General features: G+C 29.5%; 1 protein-coding gene across 4 annotated transcripts in view; it reads left to right on the top strand.

Annotated features, from left to right (window-relative positions):
- Positions 1 to 26,380, top strand: part of LOC106686124 (leucine-rich repeat neuronal protein 2) — a 95,765-nt gene that overhangs the window by 27,728 nt on the left and 41,657 nt on the right. For 2 of the 4 annotated variants that reach the window (XM_024359147.2, XM_024359144.2), the window contains exon 1: positions 3,876 to 4,209. The exons of 1 other annotated variant lie outside the window; for it this stretch is intronic. The gene's annotated coding sequence lies outside the window, so the exon portion shown is untranslated. Of the gene's footprint in view, positions 1 to 3,875; positions 4,210 to 14,791; positions 14,811 to 26,380 lie in introns of those variants that run through there. One more of the 4 variants, XM_024359146.2, reaches the window with a different exon arrangement.

The following is a 26,380-nucleotide window of genomic DNA, read 5'->3' as shown; positions in this document are numbered from 1 at the left end:
AAGTGCATGCGCAAACGAAAGGGAAATAAATTCAAGAATATATACATCCATAAATAAAGCATGCATTTTGTTAAAATCCACATTAAATTATTTTCACAACAATCGTAACTTTCTGCCATCTTTGGGCCAAATTGGACGTGGTGTTTTCAGCAAGGGTGTAGCTTATTAAGTAAAAATTATTCTGTTATATGCCTTGGATCGATCTTGGTGTCGGGAGGCTAGCCCGGGGCACATCCAGCCTCTAAAAAATGGATACCCTTTAATTGGAGGAAAAACCCGTCGGTTCAGCGTCAAACACCATGTTGCATAAACTTTTGGTAAAAAAAGGCCATACAAAGGAGTGGTTATTTTTTTTTTTCATTAACATTACTAATATGAGATAAAAATGATAAAATATATGGGCTTGATTCCTGTCATTCAATTATTGGTCCTCTTAAATTTTTGAGTATCGGTTTCAAGACTTTCGGATTATCCGGAATTAATTTATTATTGTTATTATCCATGATAATGAACACATTAATAAACTATAAATATTTTAAGAGATTTAATATCCAACATTTTTTTAAATTGTTATAGTGTACTATACCAACTAATATGAACAATGCGATTATACGATTAAAGATAAATCAGATCATTGAAAATTTACAGAAATAAATCGATCATTTTCCAGCCATTTTGTTCCGATTTAATGTTATGAGATTCAGACTATAACTGATAACTAAGCTTTGTTAAATGTAAAAAATCACGATTTATTCATTTTCTTAGAAGTTAACACCATAATGAATTTTTTGCGCCATACCTTCATTATTTCCAGGATTGAATAGAATGTTGCTGAAAACTAGCTTAACCGTGATATCACAATGAGTCATCGTGTACCACCGTGCAGGTATGAGATAACAGTTATTCTACTTTGTTGCCGCTAACTGTGCATTGAATCTGCGCTTAGTTCCACTCTGTTATCGTTTCTGGTATTAGTCACTCCTATCGAGTTTCCTAACTCTATTGTCATATATTCGTGGCAGATTTGAATCGTTTCCTCTTTTGATCCCTTTTAAAGTGAATATTTACTTTTCGAATTGTAGTTTCTTATTCATCATTTTGTTGTGGTACACGCATTAGTTTTTGTTTTTTTTTACACTAAATATGCGTGCCACATTTATTTTATTTTCACTCTACCTATCTATTTCTGGTATATGGAATGATTATCCTACAGATTATCAACCTATTCTAGCAGGATTGGGAAGGTTGTGATTCTTTCCGTGGGTCCGCCACGAATTAATTTCAATCTGTATTCGGATTCGAACTTATGCTAAGGTTCACGCCTTAACACTCAGCCACAACGGATTTTTTTTTATGTCCTATTGACTGATCTCGATTCAAGCTAGACCTCATTTATTTATTTGTATACTCCTAATAAAATATCATAATATATATAATAGAAGCTGTGCTGTTAACGTTTTTTCTATGATGTTTTCTTAGTTAAATTAGGAATAGATTCCAAAACAGATATTAAAAAGAAAAAAACACCAAGAAAAAAATGAATAGTTTATTTAAGAAAGATCACAATCTTACAATTTTATTTCAAAACCGATTTCTTGTAGGCAGATTTTTTTTTTTTAACTAAGAGAATTTCATCATAGAATACATGATAATTTTTGGAATGTTAAAGTACTTAGTGTTGTGGCAGTTTTTTCTGGATTACTCAAACAATGTTTTTGTAGCAAACGCACTTTTTAAAATAAATAAAATTTAAAAAAATAATAAATCTTTTATAAATATTTTACTTAAAATAAGATTAGTTTTATGTATAGATTATGTTTTAGAAAGACAAAAAAAATAAATATAAGGATACATTTATGTATTCAATTAAACCATAGTCATTAGGATAATAGGTACAAATGCGACATTTGAAAAAAAAGTAGAATAAATTAAGAAATAAATTATTTATAAAGTTATTTAAAAAAATTAAAATTAGCATTTATGCTCATAGTTTTCACAGTGCTCTATAAGATGTTCTGTATTAACTAGTTCGGATTTGAATTTCTTTCGATCGTCATGTGACCAAAAAATATTTGTAGTCTTATGGTTTTTCTTATATTAGTTGAATCTTTTGTTTTATGCAGTTTTCCACATTTCTCCTAACACCACAAAAGTATAATCAAAATATACTTTTGATGTTAATGCAAATTAAAGTTGAAAAGTATGTTCAATGTTTCTTTAGTTTAGTTACTGGCATTCATTTTCTAATAAAATTTACTTATGTAGTATTTATAAAGTCTTCGTTGATATTCTGTGGATTTAATCGATATTTTTAATGATATGTTTGAAATTAAAGAGCATCAAACCTGCAATTTATATTTTTTTAGTTGTAGAACAAAAAGAGTACAACGTAAAATAACATATTGATTATTCATCTTTTATTTTTAAAAAATCAGGAATGTAACTACATCATTTTTTTGGAATGGAGTTTATTAGAGGATTGTAATAATAGTGAATTTCCCATCCTGTTTTTTTTTCTGATAGCAGGAGCTCTGTTATTGACCATATATCAACTTTGTTTACTGAAAGGTAAGATCGATCGGTAAACAAGCGAACTGCTGGTTAGTTAGTCGGTGGATTTGGGTTGTCAGTTCCACCCTCACCTAATTCTGTGCCAAACATCATCAGGTAAGTGCATCTGAAGCGTGACCGGAATCGAAAGCAGTCCAACCATCAACGCCGCCTGAAGCTGACATACATCGCCATGCTTCAAAAAATTTATTTCTAGCTCTTATCCTCAGAAGAATGGCTAATAAAATATTTTAGAAATATTCAGACTACTTTGTGATTATAATTTTCTTCTTCTAATATGACTACATAATTTTGTTAAATGTTGTTACGGTTGTTAAAATTACTATTTTTTTAGGAAAAACATATAACTTTTTCCGGTTCCTTTTTTTTTTTTTTAATGTTGAAATTGAATATCAGTGTTAAAATCTCTAACTGTTACAAAGTAAATAAATTTATTTAGTATTAATTTATTTCAATTTATAAAAGTAATTTTTTTTTTTATAGAACATTTTTAGTTTCCTATAACCAAAACGCTTTGGTATCGGCTACAATTTTCGATTTAAAATTTTCAATAGATCAATGCTTATCAGAATATCTAGATCTCTTTGTCTGTGTATCACGAATATTTATTGGACGGGTAGATTGATTTTTTGGTTTCCGTTTTGTTCTGTAAAGGTTTGTTTCCAAATCGGGCACAGTTTGCCCAATATTGACTAAACATCCTGAAAATCATGTTTTTATTATAGACGATAGCATTAACGGCATTAACGCTTTATATACACATGGGTCGTCTCCAAGAAAAAGCAAGGGAGTAAGGAAAACTTGAATTACAAAAAGAAATCTTAATCAGAATAATATTAAAGAAGATAACTGGAAACAGTTTCAATAGCAACAATCTGAATATATAACTAAGAATTTTATATCTATGAATTAAATTACTCAACATAAAAGAATTCGAAATATAAGAAAAGGAACCTGAAAAAATTAATAGTATGCATGATCCATACCTAACTTAAAACCTACTTTCATTGTAATAGAAAAAAAAAACTTATCACTAATATAGAAAACAAAAACTAAACCAATATACCTCACAGATAGTTTTAGTTTTGGAAAAAATATAGTTTTTTTTTCTTAATAAATTTAAATTTTAATATAGATATTACGATATATATAATAAAAGTTATGAAAAAAGCATTGATATATTCCTTTAAAAATATCGAGTTTTTAATAAATAGATATTATTTAAACATTTCTATATATATTGGAGTAGTGCTTCGGAACTGTTCTCATATTTTTATTTCTATGCACGTCTCAGGCGAAACTTAACTTTTTTAACATTAGTTATAGTTAATATACTATCCGTGCTCCAAATATGTGCCAAAGAGTGACATTTACTGAATAGATTATCGGGTTCCTGCTATGTCACTGTGTGAATTGGTATTCATGTCATTAGTGGCCTTGTTGCACAATCGTTGACTTTTTTCGCAGTTTGGGAGAGGGGATGGTGACGAATCCTCAAGCAGTTGCAATGTCCGTAACCAGTTGTAATGAGATGTTTGCTCCTGGACCGTCGCGGTTAATCCCACGAATATTCTGGAAGAGGAAACCTTCGTTTAGACTCATCAGTCCGGAGGAACTCGATGCATACCCTAAGCCAAAGTAAGGAAGTAGGAATTCGTTCAAGTTATTAAGAAATGGTTTTCTTTATCCCTGGGATACTTGAAGAATCCCAGTCACTCAAATTGTTCAACTGACTTCACTGTTATGTGAAGTGATCCTGAATCATTAATTAGATCACTTCACTGCTCTCAAGTCGAGTTTGAAGGATGTACAGTTTAATTTAATTTAGTTCCCTCCTCAAGAGATTATGAGAAAATGTTTGATTGGTTCGGACTTCTATTATTCATTTTTTGATTTATCTTCTTTTATTATTTGTAAAAAGCTCTAAAATCACAGTTTTATTGAAATGCGTGTGTAGTCCTATCAGAATGGTCGTGCTTACAAAATGTACTATTTTATTTTTTCTTGGTTTTAGAATACCATATGGAATCAGAAACCTATGATTTATTTTACCATCTGACTATTTATTTTACTATTATAATAATTTTGTAAACCTTTTATCCTGCCGTAGGGTCAAAAATTAAAATATGATAGTTCCTCACTACTATATTTCTTTCTTGGACGTTACGGAAAAACATTATGGATTAAGAGCTATTTTGTTATAATTTTTGTCCTTAAAGCAGGATAAGAGGCTTAAAAAAGTTATAATTTCATTCATGCAGATATTTTCATTTTTGTAATTTCTAAATAAAATTAAAAATAAAAAAACTTGACAATTTCTTTTTAAGATAGTAAAAATGTTAACATTGATTAGACATTCTAGATGATTTTTTATTAGATAAGACTTTTATTATATTTCATGCCGTTCAATACTTATGAATATTTATATATGCACGATAAACAATGCTGTTATAAATAATAGAAACCAAATAAAGTAAAATTATATTTCTAACTGTTTGTTTAGCTTAATATATAAAATAACGGATACCACTCTCTCATAGATTTTTTGATCAATATATCTTAAAATCAACAATTTAAAAATGAAGATGTCATTTTCAATGGAACACCCTAGGTGCGATTTGAAAGATAAGTTAGTCCTAACAGTCTACTCGTAAATAAGACCAGTTAAAGTAATGATACAGCGTCTTGCAATTTTGATTCTTGTTTAATTTGAAAATGTTTCGTTCAGCTTCGTATGGAAACCAGTTAATTTTTTTTTATTTTACTGTTAAAGTATTTTTTTTTTATGTATATAATATTTAATTATTAGAAAATTAATTTTACATTTTTTTTTTTAAACATTAAATTACTATTTACTTACTATTCCTTAGCCAAGAATTTTCTCAAGTTCTCTGGTTCTTATAGGCTTAGGTGATCAAGCCTATTTATTGAACTAATCCAATCATCCAAAGAAAGCTGGAGAAGGCGAGGCTTCAGTAAGCGTTTGTATTGAGTCCTAACTTTATCTGACCACCTCACCTCTGGCATTATCTCTTCCGGAAACAGTGGGATTCAGTCTTCATAATTCCCTCTCCTTCTGGCCAGGATTTGAGGGGATTTCATATCCTTCGTCAGGACAGCCAACTTATCCCTGGTCCCGCTTATATTATCATTTATAAACTATGTTGCCCTTCGTTGAGGGTTGGGATTTCACACGGCTTTCTTTAGAGGATTTTGGCCTGTATACTTTACTTTAATATGATTAACTGCTCGTTAATAGGAAAAAAATAAACAATAAAATTAATAAAAGCTTGAATAATAGGCTATCCTTGTATCCCATTGAAGGATTGTTAATTTATTCATATTTTCCTTATTCAGTTAGTCTATTAATACAAATTGTTTCAAGGTTAATTATTGAATACATGATTATAAATAAAACGTGCTGTAAATATATTCAACTGTTTTATGTTTATGGACATTTCAGTTTACGTTATAGCTCTTCTTCAAGCCTAAGTAAGGAAATATTAGAAATAACGGAGCATTTTTGAGTTAGGTTGGTTATAGGTTTATTATGTATGATGTAATTGTTTTATTACATCATAAAGCTTGCAAAATCATATAAGGATATATACGTGAAGAAACAGAGAAGGCATTGGAGAACTCTCTGTAACTCTAGAAATCTCTGTCACAGTGATTTTATTGAAACATTTGGGCGAATAGTTAAATCCCTAGCAGGAAATAAACTCAAACGCATTGGGAATTTTAGGGAGTCCATAAAGAAAGTGTTTCACCATTTAGATAGTCTTACGAAGATGAGGAGTAACTACAAGCGGTTCCCAACAGGGGTTTCGCAAAATAATTTAGGAATTGGTCATTTCATGTCACCTTAACACAGTTTTGAACCTTACCATCTCGGATGTTCCTACAACTTTTGCACAAGTTGTGTAGATATACGAGTCTTTCTTAGCTTTTGCTGAAAAGATGGTCAAATTACTTTATTTGTATCATATGATAATGTAAGGGTTCCACCACCAAAAAAGAAAACAAGCCAAGATCTTCTGGGTTAACCAGTGGGAATATTTATAGTAGTAAGTATAGTGTCCCAAAAGCGATTAAGATTTTGCAAAAGAAAAGAAATAGCAAAAAGACCCTCCGAGAAAGGGGACGTAATGTAATATTGCCAATTAACTAAATACAAGCTTAAATACCTCTCTTGAGCTATGCATATATAATATGTATCCTCCATTCCTACTACATGAACTAGGAATTGTTGCAGATAATCTTGAGGAAGAAGAAGCTACATTCTGATCAAGTAGAGTGATTCAAGGTAACAACTTTCTGCTCAGAAAAATGATGATCTGTTAAAAAAAAGAGACAGAGTTATTTATCTGGCTTTTCCGGACCACAGAGAAGCCTTGGACTCTGTTATAGGAATATCTATATGTATGAAAATTAAGTAGGAATCTTGAGATGTAAAACAAGTCATAAGGTTTATTTAAATCAAATTTCCAACACTTTGCGTCAACTATTACTCTCAACTTAACAATCTAAATTGCTTGTACTGGAAGAAATATATTTTAAAATTATTATGGGGCTTGTATGTTTAAAATTAACATTTCATAGAATTTTGGCGTTCCCTGTGTCCATTTCGTGGTCATAATTTGACACCTGTGACAATAGGTCGTATGATGGGGAGCGGCGTCCATTTTCCAAATTGAATTCGTTACATATTAGTGTTCTCATTATGGATAACAACGGTGCTTAATTATTAGTCCTGTAGCGGTGGGATCCATACATGAAGTTGATTGGTTGAATTGGATATGGCGAAAGTAAATTATTCAGAATTTTAAGTTATTAACCGTACTTATTGTTGCAGCAGGACAAATATATTTGCTGTTTCGGTGGTTATTTTTGTTTAATTGTGTTTTGGATTTTCAATTCAAAGCGCAGTGTGGCGAATGAACATAGATTTGTCAGATTATCTCTTGATGGGTATGGGATTTGGATTTAATAATTTTTAATTATAATATAATTTTTTCGTAAGTATGAATACAATGAAAAATATGATTCTAGTTTGCGTTTTAGTTATAAGAAAAATAAAAATTGTATCTTTGATCAGATGAAAATCTTTCAGTTTTGGCGCCTAAGCGCCATTACTATCTTCATTGCGAATACCAGTCAGATTAGGTCAGAAAATAGTTTTGTTTGAGGTAATATCATTTTTTTAGATCACGTAGTACGTATTTTGAGACAGCCCTTCATTTAATCATTCGTGTCTACATACATAATTTAAGTATTCTATTACATATTATACATTTTATTACTATCCTGTTGCTAGCTACTTTTCAAAAGACTTACGTTTTATATTTAACTCTCTCATTTCCTATATATAAATGATATTTACGGTCTACAACTAAAGCATGATTTTTATTTTTTTATTTCTGGTTTTATTTATTTACAAAATTATTGAATTCTAGAATAAATCTGGTGACGACGAAATAGAGGATAGAGATGCTTAAAGTTACAAATCCAAATTTAAAATGTTTGAGGAAACCAGAAAATTGTCTACTGAATCTCATAATTTAGCCCTCAAAAGGCCTTAAACTCAATCTATTTTTACGTTCAAAGTTTGGTTTGTGCTTCAGAAGGTATTATATTACTGAATTAGGTATGTTTGTTAGGTTCCTAGAAATCTGTCCTATTTTGCATCTCCACCTTCTCTCTTATTCTCTATTTTGCATCTCTCTTAACATTGTATACATGAGAATACAATGTTAATTATCTGAAAGTCGTATGGTTAGAAAAAAAAGTCTCACTATTTTTTGAAGCACCTCCCTTGAAGTCCTAAGTGCCTTCTTCAAGAGCCCAGCAGCTACTCCCCTAATTATCCGGCCTAGAAGGGCCTTGGAATAATAAAACCTGCCAATTAACCGATAATTAATTACAAGCTTCGCGGAAAGACATCCGTGAATACAGATGAAGAACCAGGCTTAGCATTTGGATGCGGCGTCCCTCCTTCGGTTTACGACCCTGGAAGGACGTGGGTATAAAAATTTTACCGCACGGGCCATCCACTCTGCTTCCTCTTTCCCTTCGGCATCTATGATCAATAAAAATTAATTTCATTACCATCGGGTGTTCTTAATATGTGGGCGTTTACCCTCTTTTTTTTTTTTAGCTGCAACGCATGAAGTTGATTTTTAATTCAAATGCAGAGGATTTTTATTTAAATGCATATCAATTGGGATGTATTTTAAAGCAACTGTTTGAATATATTAAGGGGACTGAACTCCAAAAAAAACTCCAAGTTTTTTACACTCTAGACAACATATTGTAATTGACAAGGACCTTCCATTTGTATTCAAGAGTAGATAAAAGGAAATATCTTGGAAGAGTGGTAAAAGTAGTAGTACTCAGAATTTTATAATGCACCACAGACAACTTCCGGAATACGTTGAGTATTTATAATTATTCTACTTAGTGGCATTAATCCATTTTGAATTAGTGTTTACACATATTTGGAGATTAATTAATGTATTTAAACATATTAATTTGATAGATTAACACACTACCTTTGTTATTACAAACTATCTATTTTACCGTTATTTTAAATTGAAATAAAATTCTATAGGGGGAGACAGTGTAGTTTTAATACAGAAAGAAGACTTCTGGAAAAAATTCACTTATTATTATTTTATCGTTCATTTTCCCATCATTTCTTTATTTATTTTTCACTTGTTTATATTATTTCATTGTTTATATTATTATTTCTGTATTCTGATAGAATTCTATTTTCATTTGTACCCAATCATTTTTGTTCTAAACCATGTTTATTTCTTTTCTTTTTTTTCAAAGTTTATTTTTTTGGAAATTATCCTTTTTCTACATATTTTTATTGAATACATAATTATTTTGATTTCAAGGTTTATGATTAATTATGTTGTTGATATACTAGTGTGGAAATTACTTTTTTTTTTTAATGAGGCGGGATCTGATGAAGTTCATATAAGACCATTTTTATTCTATTACACCCCCCTCCCGACTTTCCTCTAAAGTTGGGCCATTGTATAATTCCTCTATAAGTAAAAAGTAAATTGTATAGGTTATTTTATTCATTCGTCGCTTCTTCAATCTTTGCTATGTTATTTATAAATAGAGCATTTGTATTTGATGTTATCTCACTTAAATTAGATTAGGTAACTCTTTTGTGTCACAAAATGGTTTCCATTATACTCTTTTACAATTATGTTTTCATAATTCCAAATCTAACTCCTAAATATACCGGTGATTTGCCATTAGTGCTGTACCCGCACCCTGTAAATATTCCATGGGTTTAGGCCATGAGATGGAAGGGAGGTTCATTTTTTATTATCGGCATGTGCTGTTATTCACGGCTGTCTTTGTTCCATTAAAGCTATTTTTAATAACGGCCCATTGTTTGGTTCTGATGTCCTAGGCGTTAGTTGCCTACGAAAACCATTTTTCTTCTGCTATAAAAATCGCATTAGCACATTTGGGGACCTAAGAAAATTAATATTCGCTTTTCTGAAAATAATAACTGAGAGAAAATTTTAAAATAAAAACATTAATACCGTGGTTATTAAATGTAATAAATTTTGATATTTGTAATACCATATTTTATGGAGTTCACTGCATCTAATTCTACGGTATTTTATTGATCATTCCAAAGATTTTGATTTTAGATAATGTTTGTTAGTTACTTCATATTTTGCATCTATATTTACGCTACAAAGAAAAAAAAAATTATATAATTGTTATGTATGTTTTAATTATTATTAAGTTTTTAATCCAGTAAAATAAATTGTACGGGTAGCCTAGGGCAATATGAGTGGAAATATATATCAGAAGACATATTGGACTTACAGCCTGTCTGCAGAAGTGTTAGCTCACACAGAAGCCGAAAGGGTTGGAGTACCCCTGCATGAGACAGTTCTGACTCAAGTACGGCCATCTTTCCCCATCTTAAAGGCTCTCCTATTTTTTTTTCTTTTTCCAACAGCTTCCAGAAAAAGACAGCCCTTTGTCTTCTGGGATTTGTTACTTTTCTTGATTCTACTATGTTTCTTGTTGATAGCCACGTTCTTAACATTATTGTAAATAAAGCAAATAGGTGACGTGTACTTCAGATTGTTAAAAATATAGGAATTAGTTGGATTCATAAATGGGTATACATATACTAAATTAATCGATTGCAGGCTATATTACATTTTGAAGGAAAACAACGAAAATATTCAAAGGAATAAAAATTAAACTACTCATAAGAAACAATTTTTAAATTTGATATAGATATCTAAAAAAAACAAAAAAAAAAACAAGATTTTTCAGATTAGATACTGCATTTATTACCTGCATCATAAATCATAGAAATAATATCATTTAGTTTTGAAATTAGAATATATGTTTCCATTCTGCTTAAACCTAATTAATTTTGGTAATTATATGTGAGTGCCATTTGTCACCCATGTTTCTGTTTTGATTCCATATAACCTTCGTTTTCCTTCTTTACTCTTTCGAGTTGTAATATATCCTTTTCCGTGAATATATTATTCCTGCTCCCGATTTGAACACCAATTAAACGATTTTCACTTATTATTAATATTGACTATGAAATGAGTTAAACCCCTGAGTTCGGTCGAACCTAAATTTTTCTACATCATATCCAGATATATGTAAGTTCACGATTCTCAAGGGCGAAACGTTTTGATATATAAAATTTCAGAAAAAACCCAGATCCTATATGAGTAAATGCGGAATGTCCTCTTTACAAAAATAAAACAAAAACGTCGGAGAATGAGCGGAAAGCTCAGAAATATTTGGTCAATAAATTTAAATTGAGGTATAGAATAAAAAATCTAAACATTCCTGGTCAGCGACCCATATAATTCCTCTACGAGGAGATCGTTGGGGAGTGCGGTCAAATTATAACACAAATAAGTTGAAGTAACTTATTTAATCGTGCCAACGTTTCGGCAAGAATTTCTAGTCTTCATCAGGGCTGTAAGCTTGATATATAATTCTTCATCAAACTTATTCAAGTAGTATAAGAGTTCTTCAGTACAGATCCTGATGGATTTAGTTGGCGTATTTTTTATATTTAAGTTTCTATTCAATTATAATCCATATAAGACTGAACATTATAAATAAACGTTAATGTTATAATGAATATAAGTAATTATTTTTAGACTCGGTTAAAGTAGAAGTATATTAGATGTTATAACATTAAATATTGCAATATAAAACCTGATTTTTTAAAAAGCACTATAAATCTATATTATATAATATATCTAAATATTATTAAAATATAGTTACACATTTTAATCCTACCTTGTAATTATTTCCGATTGTAATTATTTTCGAATTTCCAACTGAATGCATTTATTTTGATATAATTATATATTCACACATCCTCTGATGCCTTTCTGAATTTAACATAGGGAGCTTTTTCAATCTGTTCATACATTAAATCTGAATGGTACTGTAGTATTATTCATTTTAATGAGGAGGGAAGTAAGTGGTGTAAATGGATTATTTATCCAAATATAGAGATATGTTTTGAATATTGCATGTATATCTGATAATAAAGTAAGTCATGAAATGTATATTCAATCGAAAATTTAATATTAAATTAAACGAAAGATTATTACGCAGACCTCAATACCTTATCCATTGTGGCTCACTCACTCTTTTTTACAGTCATGTTCTCTCTAATACTCGGAGCGTTGGTTTAAGTATTAGTGTAACTATTGTAATCAAGATTTGAGTCAATGTACATTTATTGCTATTATTTAGCTTGCACTAATTAGTACAAGCATTAATCTGCCCCACAACATGCATCTGTCATAATGATAAACTGTCATTAATAACGTCTAACAAAATGCTGCATACCAGCCCTATCTTATATCTATCAGTTATTAAAATATCTTTTGGCATTTTTTATATATTGTTTTCTATGCCTTTGTTACATTAACAACCCCCGATTAATCCTTTAGATTTGAGTTTGTTTAAAACCAGTTTTTATTTCTTATTTACGGGTGTAAATCGACTCAGAAATAGGCAAAATCCATCCACCTTGAAGTAATCAGTGGAACAATACATCGTCAAGTGACGGAATGAGTGAGTTGCTGATTGAGTGATTAACGAGTTGATAAAAAAATATTATTTTTGTTGGAAAAATCCCTTTTTTCTTGTGAAGTTCTGAACCAACTAATAGACGGAAAAAAGTGTATACAATATATGTAATGTTACTCATAATCATTGATCAGTCCAAAGACTTGTAATTTTTTGTTTCAAGGGGAGTTAAGACGGGAGATATAATGTTACGACTAAAATAGATAATGGGCATGTATTGTGTTGGTAAAAGTACAACAAACACCGGCGCTACCCATAAAGAACCGCATAGCAACTGTCACCTCATGAGTCTAATCTGTTTGAACCTGCAGACTTTGTCGGATTGCCAAAAAGGATTGCCTTTTTTTGTGTTATGAACTCCTCTAGTGAGATTGTGACATGTCTTTAAGCATATTTTGAAGATGGAGAGTTCATTATTAGTACACTGTTTCAATTTATTTATTTCCCTTGTAGTTGCAGGATCTGATTGTTGAAATCATGTTAAATTTTTGATGTATAGTTTTTAACGAATTCGTTTAAGCATAACTGACATTATACATAAGAAAATATTTTATTAAAAATCGCATATGTAATCTATTTTCCAAATATAAAAAAAATTTCGACTCCGTATTTTTAATGTTTTCTGGACAGAATGCTCATAAAATCCTCTGATTGATTTTACACATAATTCACATGTCTCGGAACATTCTTGATGTATTTGAAGATAACTAAATAATTATATAATATTTGAACTGTATTAGAGATATTTATAATTATTAATTGAATGGTCTACAAGAATAACGTTGCTAACTTTCCTCACAAACTTCATTGTCATTCATGTTCTTAACCATGTCATGTATGTTTTCGTTTTTGTATGATGCTCTTTTACATTATAAATGAGAAATGCTATTTATTTCTTTAAATGGAAAGAGATAAAATAAACATTTTGCTGGCTATTACGGCAAACACTCTAAATCAAAAGTTGCTCATGTACTTAGCTGAAGTTTGTAAATTTAATTTATCTTAAATAACCATTTTGTTTTCTTGGTATCCTAATGAATTTTCAAGAAGTGTTTTCTCTGAAACATTACTCACTCAACCAAGTTAAGCTACTATTTAGCGAAGCAGAGATCATAGAAAACATGTTTGCGAAAAACTACTCATTGCTGATCATCATTACTAGAACATACATCATTAATTATATCCATTATGATATACCAAAACATGAATTCGGATATAAGTCTTCAAAGGAAATTGATGCCTTATATAATAACAGTGATAAAAATTCGGTATACGTTTTGATAGGAGTCTTGGAATATATTATAGGTAGAGTGGACAATATATTACTGACAGAATTCATTTACTAATGATTGTAAAAATATGTATAATTTAATTTGTTGTAAAAATAATCCTAAATATAATAAAAGAAAAAAAAACATTACTTCATCATGTGGAAAAAGCACATCATTTTAATTTTCAGGACGTTAAAATACTGCATAAAGAAAAGAATAGTTTAGGAAACCATAACAATAGCTTAAAATCAAAATTATGTAATTAATTATAAGACAGACGCAAGACATTTGAATGTAGTTTATTCCAAAATCCTAAATCATTTAAAGAAGTAAGAAACTGCACCTTCATTTTGCAATTAAAATATAGTTAAATAATAAATCCAAAAGAGAAGTCTCATTGTGAACTTGTGATTTTGCTATAACAAGCCTTAAAAAGAAAAATGTGACATTTCACATAGTGTTTAAAAACAAAGGTATTTTAAAATTTGTTCGTTTAAAATTCTCAATTTGGTGGTAAAAAGGAATACATTTTGCCGAAATATGAATGGAAAAATCTCTTAGCTTATATAATAATTACATTAATATATATATATATATATATTTAAAAATAATGCCTTATGAATTTTAGTATTTTTTATTCTATATGTTATCCTTGGTTTATAGATAATGAGGTATTTGGATAGAGTCAATATTTGATGGACTGAAATTTTGAGCAACTATGTTGAACAGAAACTGCAGTTCACAATGGGCATCTAAAACGTTCTCACGATAATCAGAGGGAAAGGAGGGGGGATAAAATAAAATCGATCGCACGATTTTTACTGCAGCTGTCGTATAGTAGTAAGTGTTTAGGCATTATATAGTTATTTAAAATCTTATAGTGAACTATATCATATTTCTGTGGCTTCAAGCGAGATCCATACATCAATCATTCATCAAAATCAATTGCAATTTTCAACAATTTTTAATGGTTCTTTTTTTTTTGTTTGTTAAAGATTAAGCTTTTATAAATTACAAATAACAGTAGCAAACAATGGCCACAGGAAAGCCTTGTAACTACTTTTTATTTATGTTTTATTTTAATATAAACAACTCGTGGAAGTATTTATAACTGTTATTTTTTTCTTTGGGACTTTTATTTTTAGAATATATAAAACTATATATAAGAATTATTTTAAAATATATATATTAATTTGTTAATATTAACTTTGTTCACAATGAGACTTCTATTGCTTTATAGTTGCACTCTCTTGAGTATTTATTATTTATTATTACTAAGCTATTAAAATAAGCTTTTAGGAGTTTTCTTCTAAAGCTATTCTTTTAATTATATTAAGGAATTACTTTTACTGTAATTATTAGTTCGATAAATTACTTCTGTGTCGATTAATGTTCATCCCAATTCCTGGAAATATTAAATTTTAGTCATTCAAATTCGTTTATCTTAGTATAGGCTCTTTTTGCTCTAAGCTACATATTTACGAGTAAGTCTTATAATTCTGTAAAAACGTATCTGTATTGTATTAACTTTATGATATACAATAATAAATAGATTATTCATTGCTTTATTTTCTTTGTTATAGTTTAATTTTTATTTTTCATTTTATCATATACTTCTGCAACTCAATATGAGATTTAAACGAAGAACCTTGAGCATAATATCATACAGTTGGTCCCCTCCTGATCCTAAACGAGGGACGGAGTTGACTGATCATACTCGATGGGAATCGTTACATTCGTAACGCTTTTAACGATTTAAAAGGAGGGAGGTTTGGGGGACTTAGTGAGGCCACTTTAACTTCGGTCGTGTCTGTATTTAAGTTCGGTTTCGAGAACACTTCTGCGCTGTAACTTATTTTCGCTTTACAAACATTAAGTCCTTGTTGATTATTATTTATTTTGATTTTCCGACTTCATGTTTCATATTGGCTTCAAAAGCCAACTAAATAAATACTTAATTTTTGATAATTATTTCATCTTTGGTTTAATTATGGAAACATCATAACAAACTTTATTTCATGTGAAGCATTGTGCTGAGTGATCATCAAAAGGCAATAAACATTAGATTACGAAATAAATTACTCATAATATTTGTCACCTAATATAATGATAATTCATTTTACTATTGGAATATACTAAGTTATATTTACATATGATATAATATTATTGGATCCATATCATAATCCGACCATTTGTACATGTATTCATTTAGGTAAAAGAAGTAAATGGGGAAAAGCCAAGGGGTACAAATGACAATTAAGTAAGATTTTTTTTTTTTAGTTTTCGCTTCAGTATTGAGAAAATTTTGAAATTATCCCTATTCCTTATTAGTTAATTATTGACAATTTTACTATTTTGTTAATACTGAAGTGTAAATTTGGTTTAGGTACAGATAGATAAAGAAAAATCTCTTATTCTGATAATTGTCGGCTTATAATAACAAGTTAGATTTAGTTTTACAGTTATCTTCTCCTTATATGTTGTGTTAAGTTTGAAAATTCTGTAACTTAAGTATTAAAGGAAACAATTTCTGCATTCTTTCAACGAGTTAGAATGTGGGGGAAACGTATTAAATTTTATTAAATAGTCAAATTCAAACACCCTTCATTAAAGCAAATTTTCATTCTGAATCTATTGACTACAATAACTGATTAAAAAAAAAGAAGAAGAAAGTGACACATGGTCTCTTAAACTCTGATTCCTAGTAACTCTTATTTATTTTATACTAATTAAAAAACAAAAATTCATGTCTCATTCATGAGACATCTCGAGGGAATTTTCGAAGTCAGAAAATAAGTACATAGGCATGCTACCAAATCATGCTAAAGAGGAGATGCTTTTCCTGCTGTTGATTTTTTTATTATTTTTTTTTTAATTTTTAAGTTTGTTTTTTTTAGAAACGGGTACCAAAGTTAAAGCAGCGACATGTTTTTTTCCACTTCCAACCTTTCATATTGTTGATGTAATAAAAAAATTAATTGTCTCTAATTGTAATATATTTATTTAAGGATTAAAGAATCTTTATTATTGTTTTTAAATTCATTGACTTACAATGATAATATATTACTTATAATACTCAAGGTATTATATTTTTCCTCTTTTTCTTTTACTAATTATTATGTTATCTTTTAGAAAATCATTATTAAAAAACTATTATATCACATGACTAAGCCAAATTTTTTTTGAAAATGTTAATTCATTACAACTTTTCGATCTTAACTCCTTAATTCTTAGATATCAAAATTTTATTTGTCATAAAAACCTTAGGAGATCTGATTTTATTTATTAACTTATTATTTTATTATTTTTATTCACGACTAAATATTTATAAATTAGGTGTTATAAATTCATAATATAGTTAGGACTCTTCTTATCCATAAGGGAAACAGTTCATTTGAATTTTATTTACCCATTTTAATTATTACAAAGTAGTAATTAACATATTTTTACTTATTAGTTATTAACATTATATCGATATAAATTTATTTGCAAATCGTAATATTTAAATTTAAAATTAACGCTATATAGTAAATATATAAATTATCTATTGACCTTTGTGTTGGTATAAATTAATCAAAATATAAATACTGTATTATTGATATTGGAGTTGGCCTACTCATAATTATATTACTGTATTTCTGGGACTTGCTTCTGAAAGGGACTATGTCCAAATTGTTAGTTCCGAGAATATCAACATTTTACCTTTAGAACTGGATCGGAAGATTATATCAATTGTAATGGAAACACAATCATATTCAGTTACCACGTGAAGTTATAATGTATCTTGTACAAAATAAATGCATATGGCAATTGTCAAGTAAACCAAAGAACAGATATTTATACATATTAAAATGTATAAAATATACAATACAAAAATATTTTTGTAAATATAAACAAATTCTCAAATTATAACTATTTTAATCCAGTGGATGGAGGTAAGATCCTCTAGCATTGACAAATGAAATGGAAATAATAAAAAAAGGCAGAATATATTTCACAAAATTTAATATGATTATCAATGTCTGTATAGCATTTAGAATTAACTATTTACTATAATAGAAATTTTTCATTTAACACAAAATTTAAAAAGAATTTATATTAGCCCCTTTAAGATTGGATTAAATTTTTTTTTGTGTTTCAAAATGAATTGTAAAATGTTTCAATTATGATTGTGGTGAAGTATCTTTTGGTTGAATGTAACCATTAGTAATCTCTTTCAAGTCTGGAGAAGTCTAGTTCACATAACTCTGGAATTTCCGATGTAATGAGATATTTTCAATGAATAAATTCATTAAAAATTGAATTTTAAAACCAGTGTATTTTAGATATTTTCCAGTTCGACGCTTCTTATAGATGTGAATCACGAAAAACAACAATCTTATTGGTCACGGTGACGAAATTTAATTATCTGATGGTCTTGTGCTTTACATTCGTTCAATTTTCCAACCTTCCCATCAGAAATTCCGAAGTTAAGTGTGTTAGAGAACTGGAAGAGTTGTACTGTCCACTTTAGTACCTCTAGAAACGTAATTCCCCAAGTTTCTTGCGAAATTTTCAAGACTCTGAAAAGGGGGGAGTGTTATTTAAATTTTGACCATCCTATATATAGTCAAATTTCTTTTTATTAAAAAAAAAGTTATAAAAATATTTCTTCCTTTGTTGTATGTTATATATTTTAAATGCGTTCCATAATCATGGATATTTGAGAGAAAATATTGCAATTCATTATTATATCTCAAATCACTTTTTACCCCTCTTAGAGTTAATTTACCTGCATGATTATGAAGCAGAGTGCCTGTAATGGTTCAATTTATCCTCCCATTGATCATATGCCTAGGCGAGGTGTTGGACTGATGCCCTTAAAAGCCTAGCTTGTTATGATTTATGGGCCTCATTGCGTGAGCCCCTCATTACAGAGCTCCCAGAGTGAGCTAGTGTGAACTACCCACATCCTCTCTCCTCTTTATTCTCACCGGCCTTTTAGTTGAGTTTTTTCTTTCTTTTTTATCTCCTTCGTGCCTTTCCGAGAACGTTGTGTTGTTATTTGTCGGCGGGATATGAAGCGCTTTTTTTTTTTTTGTTAATTATATTTGCAGGTTAATATTGTTTTTATTTTTTTAACAGTTAAATGTTCAGATAATGTTTACGTTAGTTACATTAAATATTTAATATTCATAAGTGAATAATTAATATATCTAAATACCAGCACTCTTGTTAATAGTTTAATTAATTTTACCCAGTATGCATTAGGATAGCTTGTATTTTAACTAACCTACAGCTAATTTAAATCTTTTATAACCAGCGCGTAAATAAGGATTTGCCGCTCGTCACCATATTTTTAAATTTCTCTTCATATGTCTATAATTTATCTTGCCTTTCAAAGGAAATAAAAATTATTTCGATTGATTTTATCAAAACGAAATTTCATGTGCTTATAGCTGTGGCTGGTGTTTGATGAAGCAAAAGTAGTAAATGAAATTAAAAAAAAAAATAATGGGCCACTTTTCACTCTAATCTCCAACTTTCATAACACCCCTAATTTGATTCAATGCGGAAGCGCCGTTTTCGAAATATAGGTGTGACGAAAAAAATACGTTTACGCCTCCGTTAGCGAAATTAGTGTAAGAAATCTGGTAAAATCAATACGAAGCCTTTGTTTTTGGAATCCTCCAAATTTAGCATATTTTTGTTTTCTAGTCTTTTGAGTTCTTTATCTTTCAATTATAAATGTTTTAACTTGTATTTATGTATTATCTGTAACTGAGCATTAAGAATTGACTATTTAAAATGTCATTAGATAACGGTAGCCCAAAATATGTACTAGGCGAGGTAGCCATCAGATACAATCCCCTCAACCTTCCTGCCCTCCCTCCCTCCCCCCGTGCCTGATCCACTCCTGCTGAAGTAGTTAGGGCCGCCATCATTATTAAGGAGACCCGGGACTAATCCAGGTCCCTGGAGGTCAGTGCTAATCAGGACTAGCGTCAAACATTAACCGTTACATTTTCGGGATGGCTTTACTTAGTGCATGTGCTTTAGTTAAATATGAACTGCTGAGTCAGCTACCGCTGTTCCATTTGACTGTGAGCCAACAGCGAGCAATCATTACTCACCTCTCCTCTAAATGGCTATAGTGGGCACTGTCCAATTCGCTATGACAGTATTACAAACTACAATTTTTACAAACAAAAAAAAAATATATGCATATATAATTGTAGACTCTTCTGGTTATATATTTTAAAGAAATATAAAAAAATACGAAATTATTCTCATAATTTTTTACTCTAGGCTAAGCCGTACAGTCAGGACATTTTTTAAAAATTATATACACCAGTGAAAAAAGTAAATCCATTTGTTGGCGTTTTTTCAATTTGCCAATATTTAGGAGTACTTTATCTCAAATCCTGGAATTACAAAGGAATTAGGTCGCAAAATGTAGAATATCTAGTTTATAGATGTTTACTAATTTTATTTTCGAAAAATCACTCGTCAATGGTAAAAAACTACAAAAAGAACGAAAACCATGAAGTATTGGAACTTTTCCATTTTTTTTCTCATTTCCACGATGAAGATGCGACTTTTCGACAAATATTATTGTATACATTTATAAACTAGATCAAATTTTCTGCAATTTGAGGCGTAAATTTTACGTACAAATGTAAAAAAAGGTCAAAAATGGAGCTACATGCTTATTGCTCTGGATCCATCAATTGTTAATACTTATATAGAGATGGGAGAAAATAGAATAACGACCATCAGGATTAATTTATTTCTCCAGATTTAAATATTAACTAATTCTTGCACTCAATATAAAAAAAATATGCATATGCATTAGTTATTGACCGGTCATGGCTTTTCTACTGGACATAATTAATGTTAAATTACAACAAATATTACTAAAAACATGAGTACAAATTTAAATATATTAAAAAAATAACTTGAGGCAACAATTCTTTTCCCCTATGTTATTTTTCCCAAATATATTAGGTTACTGAATAAACAGCATAGTTATGAATCTAGTATAATAATATCATTAAAACATATTTTCTTTTTTAGCTCAACTATATACAACTGTTAATCAGTATTATTAAATTCTACTTTCTCATCTCCTTTGTTTTTTGTTCTTTTTTCTTCTCAATTGTTTTCTCATTTGTTTTTACTATTCTCTCTGTCCCTTTGTAATTGAATTACATAATAATAGAAAATAAAATACTTAATATGGAGAATTATATTATTAAATAAACATTAGGCTGAAGTTACAAATACTAATCCAAATCCGATTTTCACACACAATCCTAAGTCTCTCGGAATGTCCTTCCTTTTCAGTTTTTCTTTTAGAAAAGAGATGCACTTGACGTATATACCTTCTTTTCCTTACCACTCCAGTCTCCCGATATTGTTTGGTATTCTCATATTTCACAGGTGGATACACGATGATCATACATAATAGAACATACCTATATATACCAACTGCACCAGTGTAAAAAAATATCGAACACACTATGTGGTTAGCTTCTCCAATAGCTCTGTGCGAATCACTTAAATCAATGCGAAATCACTTATGAAATATGAATAATGCTATTGGAAGAAATTGGCATAAAGGAGATAGTTCCCCAGTCATCGACACCCACTCGTAACCAGAATTTAAAACGAATGTAATCATGAAGATCTTAAAATCTGATCCTTTCTTTACCTATTTTGGTTTGGTTAGGTTCTATATAATTTTCTTAGGTATTGAAATTAAGTATTAACTTTCTGTGATAATATATCAGGGCGATCTATATTTCATATGCTTCATTGCAATTATTGTCTTCAATGTTTAAATATCTTTTAGGACATCACAGATGTCCTGTAGGTTGCCGGTTTCACTTGCTTTGTTAAGTTACAGTGTCGATCACCTATTCAGAAGTGAGCACAATAGCACCAATCTATTGTTTAAGCCTAGCCGCTTTCGTCAGGCATGTGCGCCCCAGGTCATCCTTATTCTTTCGAAGGTGAGAGCTCTAAGTAATAAACTGAATCAGTCTTCAGGATGGAAACATACAATTAACACACATTGTATGAGAAGATTATTTATGTAAACTGGAGGGCAAGTGTGGCTCCGGAATGGGAAAGTGAACTGTTGTGATTTGTTGTTTAGTGTTCCATTCTTTAAATAAGTCTTGTTGTTGTAACTATTGTAGAAGAAAACCTTACAGATTATTAACAATTTAATTAAATTTACATGGAAAAATTTCGTAATAACTATTTTAGTATAGCTTTTCATTCATAAATTTGTATTATTAAATACCAATTTTTTCTGGATATCCTTCTTTTGTAAAATACTATCATATTTTCATTCAAATTAATTAAGTATTATTTATAAAAAAAAAAAAAATCCATGTTTCTCAAAAGAAGAGCAAATAAAAAAAAACAAATATTTCTGGAACTCGAATAGCGTTTTATGTGGCCCGATAAAAGTCGGTTTTGGTTCCGAGGTTTCCTGCAATTGAATGCCCCCTTTGATATTCCAGATATCGAACTCACAGAAGATAGGAAATAAATATTATATAACTAATAAGCAGACAGTATAAAATAATTTTTAATTATTATTATTTGTTATTGATTTTATGTTAACTTATAAAAGAATGTAATAAGAAGTCTATTTTAAATCTATGGCGGATGAAGTCAAGGCTTTGATATAATTTTTTTGAAAATCAGTGTTTGTGTTGTTAGAAAATAGTTTGTGAAATAATACTTAATACTAAAAATATTTTACAAATCGTCGCATAAATTACTAGGTATCACAGTAAGTCAGAAACAATAAACAATACGATTTGTATCTATAATATTTTTAAAAACATTATGTAACACCATGTCTGAACCATCGGTTTGAAGAGAAAGAAAGATAACTACTTATGTAAATTTGGCTTTGGGAATTCTTTAGAAGTGTCTCTGGAATGATGCGTTGATTTTTTTTTTTTTAATGTTTTGGATGACTTTACTGACATCATATTGCTTGAATAAGCTACATAATTTATATAATTCGATATTAATTGGAAGGACTGAATAAAATTCAATAATTAATCCTTTTGAAGTCTCCTCCATAAAATATTCATTTATTTTTTTACAAAAACAGTCAACACCTTGGGGGTTTGCCCCACCATCATAATTTACATTTATTTTTATTTTTTAATATATGTAAGATTATTTTTTCTATTACACTCAAAATACATCCAAACATCCATAACGATTTCGATAAATAATTGATAAAAGTTATAGTTTAAAACAATAATTTGTTACGGAAGAAGATTGTTGACCTTATGAAGTATATTGTAGGAAGATAGTCCGGGTGGCAGTCAATAAAGGTACAAAATACTGCAAAATAGCAGTCTTTAAACTTTTTCAATCAGAATTAGCCCTTTGCAGGGCTTCAACTCGGGGCGAAACGTTGATTAACAATAAATAGTTCTTCTAGTATGTTGTATCTTTATTGAACAATTTTTAATATATCTCTATACAATTCTTAACATAACAATAATTTTTAAACCTTAGGACTTAAAATATAAGTAGAACAGTGAAATACTTGAATAATTGTCGTTTTATTAAATAGAGCTTTATTATGTTTATTTGAATTAGAAATAAAACTTTTATTATTTAATTGATAGAGTTGTTATGAATGTTTCGATTTTTTTGAAATCTAGTATTACAGAAACAATAATATTGAATGGTAAATACATGTGTTAATTCGGATAAGCAAAAGTCCTAATTTTGACGAGTGGGATTTTTTTTTTTTTTTAATTTTCAAAGAAAAAAATATTTTATGGAAGAGGTTTCACGAAGCTTATTTATTGAATTATGCACTATGTATCGTATTAAATTTTGTTTTGTTGACTAGCGTTTCTAAATTTAGGTTAACTAGAATTTAAAAATTTTATCTGTGAATAACTAATGTTTATCGAGCTTTACTCGTAGGCTGAATCCACCGGTGGGTTGTCGGAGCTGTGAATTTCCTTGATTGGAATAATATTGTTGCTTTGTATGAATAGTGGTTCATCTGAAAAAATATATAATTTTATATTTGGTTCAATCCATAGATTGCACTTTAGTCTGTACCCTGTGACAGCCCTACTTAGGGCAGGCTAAACAGGTATTTGTAATACATAAAAACTATTTTATTAAAGAAAGTTTTATATGGACAATTGACTTTGGATTTGGATATATAGTTATAGGAATAATTGACTTTGGATTTGGATGTATATTTATTTGGATAACTTACAAGAAAATTAAAGATATTTGTTATATATAAAAAGAATATTATTAAAGAAAGTCATTTATGGATTATTCACTTTATATTTAGATATCTTTGGAATACTTCCAATTAAAAAATAAATCAAAACTTTTTCTTTGGTGAGAGTTGCTACTTTGAAGCAAAGCTGCGTTATCCGGATTTTTTTCGTAGACCAATTTCCATTCTTCTTGGGTGTTGTTAATTAGAAGAAAACAAAATTATTCGGCTAAACATTCACATGTTTGCAGAGGGTTCCTAGAAGCCCTTAAAAAGCAATTCATTTTTTTTGTTACAATTCAAAGAATTATGTAATTTCCTGCTTAGGAAAGGTTTAATAAAGAATAAAACTGACGAGTACCTTAGAGTTGAGAGACGAATATTTGAGAACTGACGAAGCCGGGAAAGAGGAATTGCTGCTAATTGGAAGGAACTAAGTGGGCTTTCTTTTCCTTTAAATCGGGGAATGTTCATTATTAATAGGACCTTTCTGCATATAAATGTCTCATTAACCCTAGGCTCAATTAGAGAGCTCCTTATTGTTTGGTGAACCACTCCCTCCATCTCATTGTTTATAGTCGGAATCTTCCGACCTTCATCAAGTGAAGCCTCTATGGCCGGCATTTAAATAGTATCTGGTGATTTTATTTTTTTCTCTCTCTCTTTAAAAGGACTCGGCATTTAGAGCAATCTCCTCATTTTAGTATCGGCTTAGGTTTTAAAAATCGGAAACATTTAAATTAGTGTTTGAAGTGAGTTAGGGATTCAATAAATAAAATGAGTTAGTGACATATGTCATATAACAAAATATGCAGAGTAGTAGAAAAACGCGTTTTGAAATAGTAATCTACTGCTGACGTTTCGCTTAGACAACAAAAGATATGATAATGCCGTTACAGCCTTAAGATAATCACGCTCGTGTTGCATGTGAAGAGACTTAAGTTTTTGTTTTTATCAAAGAGAGAAGATGATTGATTATTGTTAGTTAGATTATTTATTGTTGTTAGTGAGCTGAGATTTGTCTCCAAGGAACCATTTTTATTTATAAAAAGAGAAAGAAAAATACTTTATAAAAATTGTTTGCTGGCAAACTTCATTGGGTTGCCACAGCATAATTATTTTCAAATTGTCACATAAAAATTTCTGCATTATGTAGTAAAGTTATATATGATTTATTTTTTCCTTTTTATTATTTATAATTTCGTCCTTTATGCATTTTTATTTTTTTTTTCTAGCTTGTTATCGTTCTTTAAATTTGTTTAATTGTTCCATTATTTCAATTCTAAAAATGTTCTCTATTTTTTCCGTCACACATGAAAGTAAGTAAAAAGTATAAAAATTATACGAAAATTTCAAATATATTAAAAAAATATATATATACATAGATATAATCCAACATGGTCGTCCTCATTTACTGTCTACTAATGTTTTTAAAAAGCGTTCTAACTTTTACATACAAAGCACTTTTGTATATATAGCTAAAAGTAATAAATATGTAATAAGAGATTTGTTTGCAAGAAATAACTTTTATTTATAAAAAAGCTTAATAGTGCATTCAAGCCATAGCTCCAAGTGTGAGAAGTCTCACCTATTACGACTGAAAATTTTGTTTTCAGACTGTTTCTTACCTATACAATAAAAAACATCCACTTGTCTCTATTTGTGGTATTGTGGGAAGTTTATACCCTTATGTCAGTGTTCATTTGTTAGCTAAGATTTATTAATAGAAAATTTATAATCAAGTATTGCTGGTATTATATCGTTCCTATCCCGTGTCTATTTCTGATTCGTATTAATGGAAAATGTATGATGAAATCTTTAAACATTTCTTAAAATATTGGAGATTGCACTTGTTTAAAACAAATCTCAATACTTCATTCAAAACTTAGAGGTTCACCAAAAGGAATATAGAAAAAGATATAAGAAAAATATTTGTCCGTAGATACTTGAGGAGAATACTTTCCATCCACTGACCTGAAATTATTTCCAATAGAGGCACTAATCAAATGGGTTGGTCTCACCTTAATGAAGCATGACATTGCCATAGAGAAACAAGCACTTAATTGGAATTCCCAGGATGCTCGGAAGCAAGGAGGACGTTGGGAACACGTTGAGACAGCGATGGGGAAAAGTAAAAAACTTG

This window comes from Halyomorpha halys, unplaced genomic scaffold (assembly GCF_000696795.3).
Source record: "Halyomorpha halys isolate HHAL.00 unplaced genomic scaffold, Hhal_1.1 Scaffold780.1, whole genome shotgun sequence".
Taxonomy (NCBI): Eukaryota; Metazoa; Arthropoda; class Insecta; order Hemiptera; family Pentatomidae; genus Halyomorpha; species Halyomorpha halys.
This window is presented reverse-complemented; position numbering and strand designations above follow the sequence as displayed.